The sequence below is a fragment of the Lampetra planeri genome, chromosome 22 (assembly GCF_965212315.1).
Source record: "Lampetra planeri chromosome 22, kcLamPlan1.2.h2, whole genome shotgun sequence".
Lineage (NCBI taxonomy): Eukaryota > Metazoa > Chordata > Hyperoartia > Petromyzontiformes > Petromyzontidae > Lampetra > Lampetra planeri.
Window position 1 is genome coordinate 1,035,001 of NC_136128.1, and position 10,000 is coordinate 1,045,000.

At 53.7% G+C, this 10,000-nt stretch overlaps 4 non-coding genes and 4 pseudogenes across 4 annotated transcripts; all 8 read right to left on the bottom strand.

The window, feature by feature from the left end:
* Positions 1–7,272: 7,272 nt before the first annotated feature.
* Positions 7,273–7,391, bottom strand: LOC144725998 (5S ribosomal RNA). The gene has a single exon (XR_013587062.1). It is a non-coding gene; the product is annotated as a 5S ribosomal RNA (ribosomal RNA).
* A 249-nt stretch (positions 7,392–7,640) lies between these two features.
* Positions 7,641–7,749, bottom strand: LOC144725451 (5S ribosomal RNA; annotated as a pseudogene).
* A 248-nt stretch (positions 7,750–7,997) lies between these two features.
* On the bottom strand, positions 7,998–8,116 carry LOC144725830 (5S ribosomal RNA). The gene has a single exon (XR_013586899.1). It is a non-coding gene; the product is annotated as a 5S ribosomal RNA (ribosomal RNA).
* Positions 8,117–8,365: 249 nt separating this feature from the next.
* LOC144725301 (5S ribosomal RNA) lies at positions 8,366–8,484 on the bottom strand (annotated as a pseudogene).
* Positions 8,485–8,733: 249 nt separating this feature from the next.
* LOC144725438 (5S ribosomal RNA) lies at positions 8,734–8,842 on the bottom strand (annotated as a pseudogene).
* Positions 8,843–9,091: 249 nt separating this feature from the next.
* Positions 9,092–9,200, bottom strand: LOC144725465 (5S ribosomal RNA; annotated as a pseudogene).
* A 248-nt stretch (positions 9,201–9,448) lies between these two features.
* LOC144725892 (5S ribosomal RNA) lies at positions 9,449–9,567 on the bottom strand. The gene has a single exon (XR_013586958.1). It is a non-coding gene; the product is annotated as a 5S ribosomal RNA (ribosomal RNA).
* A 249-nt stretch (positions 9,568–9,816) lies between these two features.
* LOC144725831 (5S ribosomal RNA) lies at positions 9,817–9,935 on the bottom strand. Its single transcript, XR_013586900.1, has one exon. It is a non-coding gene; the product is annotated as a 5S ribosomal RNA (ribosomal RNA).
* Between the last annotated feature and the right edge of the window lie 65 nt (positions 9,936–10,000).

A 10,000-nucleotide genomic window follows, 5' to 3' on the forward strand; every position in this document is an offset into this window, starting at 1 on the left:
CGCACATTCATATGTTAAAATCAAGATTCAACTCTACTGCGGGAGGTCAACACTCATGAAAACGTTTATTCTGGACTCCTGGTTGAGCCCCGAAAGAGTGGCATTAAACGGTATTTTACAAGAAAATCTTGATCCCAATGCAGTACACCATATCCGCGTGCAATTGGCAGGTGAACTGACTGGGTGAATTGATGAGTAAAACGCGACCCATCCAGATACGAAAATGCAAAAGCCTACAACACCTGGTATTCCCAGGCAGTCTCCCATCCAAGTGTAATAAGCGACTGGACCACGATGTCTGGCTCAGTGTCCTTTATTCGGTTCGTACTGTATTCCCACACGGCTGTCTCTACTCTGTAGCTTCTCCACGGTGCTGACTCCGATGTCGGCCCGATCCACAACAGCAGCCCCGCTGCTGTTACTCTCACACAGCCCCCCTTGGCTGTACTCGCTGCAACTCCTCTCTCCTTCGTCCTCTCTGCAGCTCTGACAGCCTCGTGTTGTCTCTCCCTCTTCTCTCCCGCCACACCTAGCAGCCACACCGCTGCCTCTAACACGCAGCCCTTCTGGCTGTCTTCTCCGCAGCTGCACACCACTCCGTAGCTTCCTCCTGTCTTCGGGGTTGGCTCCCGATGGCCGTCGGTGCCCCCCCTCTTCTCACTCGCCCGCGTGGCCTCACTCTTTTCCGTTCACACCCCGACTGACTTCCCCTTCCGGTTTACCCGCTTAAGGACACGAACCTTCCACCCACGTCACATGGCTCCACCCCCCGTGACGTCACATCCGGAAGGTCGCTTACGCCCGCATTACACCACCCTCCCCCGTAGAAAAATCCCAGCCGACCTCGGCTGACCAATAGCAATCGTAATGCGGCGAATCGACCTTCCCCCCTTAAGGACACTAATCATACAATGTAACAGCAAGAACAACAACAACAACGCAATTAACATCAACGAACGTACAAAAAGCATGCAATAAATACAACTGTAAGAAAAAGATAAAAACACAGCAACAGTCAACGAAACGTAAGCGATTTGGAACGTGTGCGGGTCGCCGGCCCGTCCCGGACGGTCGGCGGCCCACTCGCAGAACGGGAACGCGATGAAAGTCGAGGAATGACAGGGGGTAATCCCCCTGCCGCAGCTGGAAGTCCACCAACGTCCCGTGTCCCTAAAGAATTAGTCTTGGGCTTGTCCTATGACCGTGCCCGCAGCTGGGTCGGAAGGGCTGCAGGGCTCGAAGGTCCCACAGACCTGGCAGGCGTCCTCCGAGCAGGGCCCCTCGTCCCCCGCAATGTCACGGCCGGCCTGTCTGGAACAGGTACGACAGGCGCTCTAGCAAGATCAATGGACGCAGGCAGGGGAGAGTCAGCAGCAACAGACCCCGGCAAGGCAACATTGGGGGATGACGCATCATGTAAGGGAGCAACATATGGTTTCAAGCGCGACGTATGCACAACCCAGCGACGAGACCCAATTTGGACGCGTGCTGACTGTGGGTTGGGAACCTCAATGAGGCGTACGGGACCATGCCAGGGTTTGTGCAATTTCGGAGAGGTTCCCGGACGTACCTGTGGACAATGAAGCCAGGCTAGGTCCCCAACCTTCCAGGGTCACTCCCCCTCGGACCGTCGCGCATATCGCTCGTTCCGGGCCTGGGCTTTGGCCGTAGCCACGCGGGCATTCTCCCGCGCCTCCGTGACTCGGCGAACCGTGTCCTGAATGTATTCAGGAAGTGGTTTACGAGGTCCCTTCACCCCAGTTCCCAATTGCACATCCACCGGCGGCACGTTTTCCCGACCATACATAAGGTAAAACGGCGAATACCCTGTAGCCGCATGAGGCGTCATCCTGTACGCCGAAAGCACTCCGGGGATGTGCAGATCCCAATCTGATTGTTGTTCGCTCACGGTATGGCAAAGCATGGCAGACAATGTCCTGTTCAGCCGTTCAACCATACCATCCGTCTGCGGATGGTATGGGGATGTCCGTACTTTCTTAGTCCCAAGGCCCGCGCACACTTCCGCCAATAATTTAGAAGAGAAATTCCTGCCCTGGTCCGTGAGGAGTCTGTCAGGCGCCCCATTGTCCATAATATACCCAAACAAAAAGGCGTCGGTAATGGCCGCGGCCGACTGATCGGGCAACGGCCAGGCCATCGGCCAACGGGAGAGGTACTCAACCCCTACCAGCAAATATTTATTACCCCTCGCCGATGGTGGAAAAGGTCCCAATATGTCCAGTGCCACCAATTCATTGACTCGAGACACCTGAATCGACTGGAGAGGCGGCACGTAAGGATGTTTCGGCGGCTTACGTCGTGCACACGCAGGGCACGCGCGCACGTGCCCTACGACATCTGTCGCCATGCCGTGCCAAAAATAATGATGTTGCAACGTCAACAAGGTCTTCTGCACCCCTAAATGTAAGAGGGTGTCACAATGGAGAGTTCTAATCAACTCGAATCGCAAGGACGTTGGTACCACCAGGCGCCAACGTTCCTGGAACCCATCCCGCCACATAAGCAGACCATCTCGGAGAGCGGTTTGCGGCCCCACAGCCGTACTCGGACTCCCATTGTCCCTAGCAGACCGCTTCCGCAAGGACACCAACGACTCATCCATCATCTGTTCCCGGATCCAGACAGACCGCGGCAGATTCAAAACCCCGTCAGCCGGTCCCGGTTCCATCGGAGTGTCCGACTTCTCGACGGCCAACGTAAGCGGCTGAGGGGGGTTTGGAATCGGCGAACACCTATGCGTCCCCGACGCACATTTACAAGGGGCGCGCCGCGGTAATCTGGAAAGTGCGTCAGCGTTCGCATGGCGTACTCCCTTCCGATGTTGAATTTGGAAGGAAAATTCCTGTAGCGTGTCCAACCAACGTGCCAACTGTCCGGATGGCTGGTCAATTTTAAGGGCATATTGCAAGACCGCATGATCCGTACGCACAATAAAAGAACGACCGTAGAGGTATGGTCGAAATTGCCGTAGGAAAAAAACAACCGCCAATAGTTCTCTGCGAGTGACACAGTAGCGGGTTTCCGCAGGAGACAAGACTCGGCTACCATACGCCACGACACGCTCTACACCCCCTTTAGACTGTGATAATACCGCCCCAATACCCGTGTCACTCGCGTCCGTATCAAGAATGAATGGGTGATCGAAATCGGGATAATCCAATGTTAGGGCCGTGGCCAATAGATCACGCAGACTCCGAAAGGCCGCCTCCTCCGGCTGTCCCCAAACAAACTTCCGTCCTTTACCCGTAAGGAGATGCAAGGGCCTCGCAATCGTCGCAAAACCCGGCACAAATCTTCGGTAATACGAGGCAAATCCCAAAAACCGCCGAATATCCCCCACGGTGGCCGGAGTCGGCCAATCCCGGACGCACGCCGTCTTTTCCGGATCCGTGGACACCCCCTCAGCACTCACAATGTGCCCCAAATAGCGGACGGACCGTTGCAGTAGGTGACATTTCTTTGGTTTGAATTTCAATTTGGCAGAACGCATCCTCGTGAACACTGTCTCCAGCCGCGTCAAATGTTCATCAAATGTGCGGCTGAAGACAATAATATCATCCAAATATATAAGACACGTCTCCCACTGCAACCCCGACAAAACGAGCTCCATCAATCTTTGAAATGTAGCAGGGGCCGCATTCAATCCCATCGGGAGACAGTTGAATTGAAATAACCCCTGCGGCGTACGGAATGCGGTTTTCTCCCGTGAGGACTCGTCAAGGGGAAGCTGCCAAAATCCCGAAGAGAGGTCCAGTGTGGAAAAGAACTTAGCCCCCGACAATGCGTCGAGGGAGTCATCCATACGCGGCAGGGGGTACGCATCTGCCACCGATATCTTATTCAATTTCCGGAAATCAACACAAAATCGCAATTTGCCATCCTTTTTCTTAACCAAGACGACCGGAGCGCCCCATGGGCTGTTAGATGGCGATATAATGTCCGCAGCCAACATGTCTTCCACTGCCCCCCGCACGTGTTCTCGCTCCGCAGGACTCATCCGATGCGAATTTAATCGAATAGGGACAGCATCGCCCGTCTCAATGTGATGGTAAAGCAACGATGTGCGGCCCAAATCCAAATCATCGGAGCTGAACACATCGGAATATGTCAACAACAATTTACGCAGCGCACCACGTTGCTCCATGGACAGGGAAGAATTTCCGTCACATAAGTCAGCAACCCAACGATTATCCGAACCCCTTGGCTCGGAAACCCCAGCAACCACTCCCCGGCTATGCGGACAATCATGCGTCGCAAACGCCGTAGTGGCATGTGCCACAACCGTACCGGCCGGAACACGGACGTTTTCCCCCCCCGCATTAAGCACCTGTAAAAACGGTAATTGATCCGGCCGGACGATGGTCTGTGCCCCCACTAACGCCAACCCGGTTGTTATCGTGGCGGACGGTGACAACAAGACCCCTACTGCTCCTAGCCGATCAGGCAGGGGCTTCCGATAGCGCAAGGGTATAAGCATCTGTGTACCAGGTGGGATGTCCACAGATGCGACGGACAGCGCCTGCACTTGTACGGCCGAAGCAGGTCGCCCCCAGGGCGACGGCACAAACGAGATTTGACGGCCCCCCGGCAGTTCAATACAATTCTCATTGATTTTGATCAAAATGGGCATCTTAGCCAAAAAATCGGTGCCTAACAAACAAGGAACCGCCAAAGATCTCGATATTAACACATCCCCAATAGATATCTTAGCATCCACCTGGCCCACGATACCCATGCTACCCCCGTTCGCAGCGACGCACGACCCATAAACCGGACGCACAGCCCCCGGCGGGATGCCCAACAGATGGAAAATGACATCCGAAATAATAGTCGCAGACGCGCCGGAGTCGACCAAAATGCGTACGTCCACCCCTTGTATAGACCCCGGTACAGTGGACGAACCCGTAGCGGCCGCGACGACTCTCCGTGCCAACTTGCGCCACTGCGTGACCGAGCGACAAGGCCCCGTCGAAGGGCTTTCTTTAACAACAACATTAGAATCGCGCAACGAAGGCGATGGGTGAGGTGTAAAGCCTTGCTGGGTGTCTGGTGCGTGCCGACATGCCTGTTTCGGAGGATCTTTAGTCGACTTGTCCGGTACCGAGGCCTCCTGCTGCGGCGGAGCCGGGAAGCGGGCCCAGCAGTCTCTGGCGTAGTGGCCCCTACGCCCGCAGCGGAAACATTCGACATCGTTGCGCCGAAGCGCAGGCCTTGCCTCCCGACGGCCCCATTCCGGTAGCGCCGCGCGCAGCCTCGGCCCGCCGCGTCCCGTCCATGGAGCGGAGGCGGCCGTCAGCTGTTGAGGGCCCCGGTCATCCGGAACGTAGACAGCCTGCGCAGGGTTCCACCCCAGCGCATCCCCTTCTTTGACGGGCCCCCCCGTCCACGCCGTCACTTGTTTCCAGCGACGGAGATTGAATTGCGCATCGAGACACTTAGCAGCCGTCCGGGAAGTTAGCTTCTCATGCCCACACACAGGCATGGGGATCCCTAGATCCCGAGACAGCTCCAACATTTTCCCTAATATGAGAGGCTCGAGCAGGTCCTGTGGCGTCTCAGGATAAGCTGCCATGGCCAGCTCCAGCACCGCACCCCTGAACGCCACGGGCGACTCCTCTGGTGCTCGTTGTCGTTGAGCGAATCGCCGATGCGCATCATCTGGTGGCTCATAAGCGTCGGCCATTTCTTGAAAAACACCACGTAAAGTTGCCTTCTTATCGGTCGTTATGGAACGGAAAAATCGGACAGATTCGTCGTCCAGGAGAGTCGGCAACACCTCCAAAGCCTCCGCATCGGTCCATCTTGCCGTGCGTACCGCCGCCAAGAAGCGGCAGGCGAACGCGCTCCAGTCCCCACCAACGGAAAATTATTTAACTGTGGTAAGGTGGCGACTCCGACTCCTCTTCCCACCGTCTTCCAATGGTGGTGGTTGTGGTGGCAAATTCAAAATGGCGTCGGCCCGCGGCGTGGCCAAGATGGCGGTTTGGCACCGCGGAGCGCGCAAGATGGCGGCTTCTTGCCGCGTGGCCAATGGCGGCGGCAGGACAGGCAACGTGGCGGCCCGCGGAGCACCAACTGCGTCCTCCATCGTCCCTGGCGCGACGAGATGGCATAAATGCGTCAGACGTCCTTAAGTGCCTCCAGTTGTACCGCCATCTCTTGCCATCGTTGATCAGCGTCTGATGATGTCGACGGACCCGCCACCGCGCCGACATCCTCCACTCCCGTCCCCGTGCTCGCCTCAGCAGGGCTCTCCTCCACCACCCCAGCAGAATCCGTGGTTGGAGGGAGTTCGTCGTCGTCGGACGAAGAAGCCGATGCAGGCGCCGGATTAACTTTCTTCCTCACTTGTTTCGACATGCCGTTGCACTTCCGACACCAGTGTTATAAACGACTGGACCACGATGTCTGGCTCAGTGTCCTTTATTCGGTTCGTACTGTATTCCCACACGGCTGTCTCTACTCTGTAGCTTCTCCACGGTGCTGACTCCGATGTCGGCCCGATCCACAACAGCAGCCCCGCTGCTGTTATTCTCACACAGCCCCCCTTGGCTGTACTCGCTGCAACTCCTCTCTCCTTCGTCCTCTCTGCAGCTCTGACAGCCTCGTGCTGTCTCTCCCTCTTCTCTCCTGCCACACCTGGCAGCCACACCGCTGCCTCTAACACGCAGCCCTTCTGGCTGTCTTCTCCGCAGCTGCACACCACTCCGTAGCTTCCTCCTGTCTTCGGGGTTGGCTCCCGATGGCCGTCGGTGCCCCCCCTCTTCTCACTCGCCCGCGTGGCCTCACTCTTTTCCGCTCACACCCCGACTGACTTCCCCTTCCGGTTTACCCGCTTAAGGACCCGAACCTTCCACCCACGTCACATGGCTCCACCCCCCGTGACGTCACATCCGGAAGGTCGCTTACGCCCGCATTACACAAGTACTAACCTGGCTCGACCCTGATTAGTTTTCGAGATCAAAGGAGATCGGGCGCATTCAGGGTGATATGGTCGTAGGCCATACTTGCAGAGACCTGACGCACATTCATATGTTAAAATCAAGATTCAACTCTACTACGGGAGGTCAACACTCATGAAAACGTTTATTCTGGACTCCTGGTTGAGCCCCGAAAGAGTGGCATTAAACGGTCTTTTACAAGAAAATCTTGATCCCAATGCAGTACACCATATCCGCGTGCAATTGGCAGGTGAACTGACGGGGTGAATTGAAGAGTAAAACGCGACCCATCCAGATACGAAAATGCAAAAGCCTACAACAACTGGTATTCCCAGGCAGTCTCCCATCCAAGTACTAACCAGGCTCGACCCTGCTTAGCTTCCGAGATCAGACGAGATCGGGCGCATTCAGGGTGATATGGTCGTAGGCCATACTTGCAGAGACCTGACGCACATTCATTTGTAAAAATCAAGATTCAACTCTACTGCAGGTGGTCAACACTCATGAAAACGTTTATTCTGGACTCCTGGTTGAGCCCCGAAAGAGTGGCATTAAACGGTCTTTTACAAGAAAATCTTGATCCCAATGCAGTACACCATATCCGCGTGCAATTGGCAGGTGAACTGACTGGGTGAATTGAAGAGTAAAACGCGACCCATCCAGATACGAAAATGCAAAAGCCTACAACACCTGGTATTCCCAGGCAGTCTCCCATCCAAGTACTAACCAGGCTCGACCCTGCTTAGCTTCCGAGATCAGGCGCATTCAGGGTAATATGGTCGTAGGCCATACGTGCAGAAACCTGACGCACATACATATGTAAAAATCAAGATTCAACTCTACTGCGGGAGGTCAACACTCATGAAAACGTTTATTCTGGACTCCTGGTTGAGCCCCAAAAGAGTGGCATTAAACGGTCTTTTACAAGAAAATCTTGATCCCAATGCAGTACACCATATCCGCGTGCAATTGGCAGGTGAACTGACTGAGTGAATTGAAGAGTAAAACGCGACCCATCCAGATACAAAATGCAAAAGCCTACAACACCTGGTATTCCCAGGCAGTCTCCCATCCAAGTACTAACCAGGCTCGACCCTGCTTAGCTTCCGAGATCAGACGAGATCGGGCGCATTCAGGGTGATATGGTCGTAGGCCATACTTGCAGAAACCTGACGCTCATTCACATGTAAAAATCAAGATTCAACTCTACTGCGGGAGGTCAACACTCATGAAACGTTTATTCTGTACTCCTGGTTGAGCCCCGAAAGAGTGGCATTAAACGGTCTTTTACAATAAAATCTTGATCCCAATGCAGTACACCATATCCACGTGCAATTGGCAGGTGAACTGACTGGGTGAATTGAAGAGTTAAACGCGACCCCATCCAGATGCGAGAATGCAAAAGCCTACAACACCTGGTATTCCCAGGCAGTCTTCCATCCAAGTACTCACCAGGCTCGACCCTGCTTAGCTTCCAAGATCAGACGAGATCGGGCGCATTCAGGGTGATATTGTCATAGGGCATACTTGCAGAGACCTGACGCACATTCATATGTTAAAATCAAGATTCAACTCTACTGCGGGAGGTCAACACTCATGAAAACGTTTATTCTGGACTTCTGGTTGAGCCCCGAAAGAGTGGCATTAAACGGTCTTTTACAAGAAAATCTTGATCCCAATGCAGTACACCATATCCGCGTGCAATTGGCAGGTGAACTGACTGGGTGAATTGAAGAGTTAAACGCGACCCATCCAGATACGAAAATGCAAAAGCCTACAACACCTGGTATTCCCAGGCAGTCACCCTTCCAAGTACTAACCAGGCTCGACCCTGCTTAGCTTCCGAGATCAGGCGCATTCAGGGTGATATGGTCGTAGGCCATTCTTGCAGAGACCTGACGCACATTCATTTGTAAAAATCAAGATTCAACTCTACTGCAGGTGGTCAACACTCATGAAAACGTTTATTCTGGACTCCTGGTTGAGCCCCGAAAGAGTGGCATTAAACGGTCTTTTACAAGAAAATCTTGATCCCAATGCAGTACACCATATCCGCGTGCAATTGGCAGGTGAACTGACTGGGTAAATTGAAGAGTAAAACGCGACCCATCCAGATACGAAAATGCAAAAGCCTACAACACCTGGTATTCCCAGGCAGTCTCCCATCCAAATACTAACCAGGCTCGACCCTGCTTAGCTTCCGAGATCAGGCGCATTCAGGGTGATATGGTCGTAGGCCATACTTGCAGAGACCTGACGCACATACATATGTAAAAATCAAGATTCAACTCTACTGCGGGAAGTCAACACTCATGAAAACGTTTATTCTGGACTCCTGGTTGAGCCCCAAAAGAGTGGCATTAAACGGTCTTTTACAAGAAAATCTTGATCCCAATGCAGTACACCATATCCGCGTGCAATTGGCAGGTGAACTGACTGAGTGAATTGAAGAGTAAAACGCGACCCATCCAGATACAAAATGCAAAAGCCTACAACACCTGGTATTCCCAGGCAGTCTCCCATCCAAGTACTAACCAGGCTCGACCCTGCTTAGCTTCCGAGATCAGACGAGATCAGGCGCATTCAGGGTGATATGGTCGTAGGCCATACTTGCAGAGACCTGACGCACATTCATTTGTAAAAATCAAGATTCAACTCTACTGCAGGTGGTCAACACTCATGAAAACGTTTATTCTGGACTCCTGGTTGAGCCCCGAAAGAGTGGCATTAAACGGTCTTTTACAAGAAAATCTTGATCCCAATGCAGTACACCATATCCACGTGCAATTGGCAGGTGAACTGACTGGGTGAATTGAAGAGTAAAACGCGACCCATCCAGATACGAAAATGCAAAAGCCTACAACACCTGGTATTCCCAGGCAGTCTCCCATCCAAGTACTAACCAGGCTCGACCCTGCTTAGCTTCCGAGATCAGACGAGATCGGGCGCATTCAGGGTGATATGGTCGTAGGCCATACGTGCAGAGACCTGACGCACATACATATGTAAAAATCAAGATTCAACTCTACTGCGGGAGG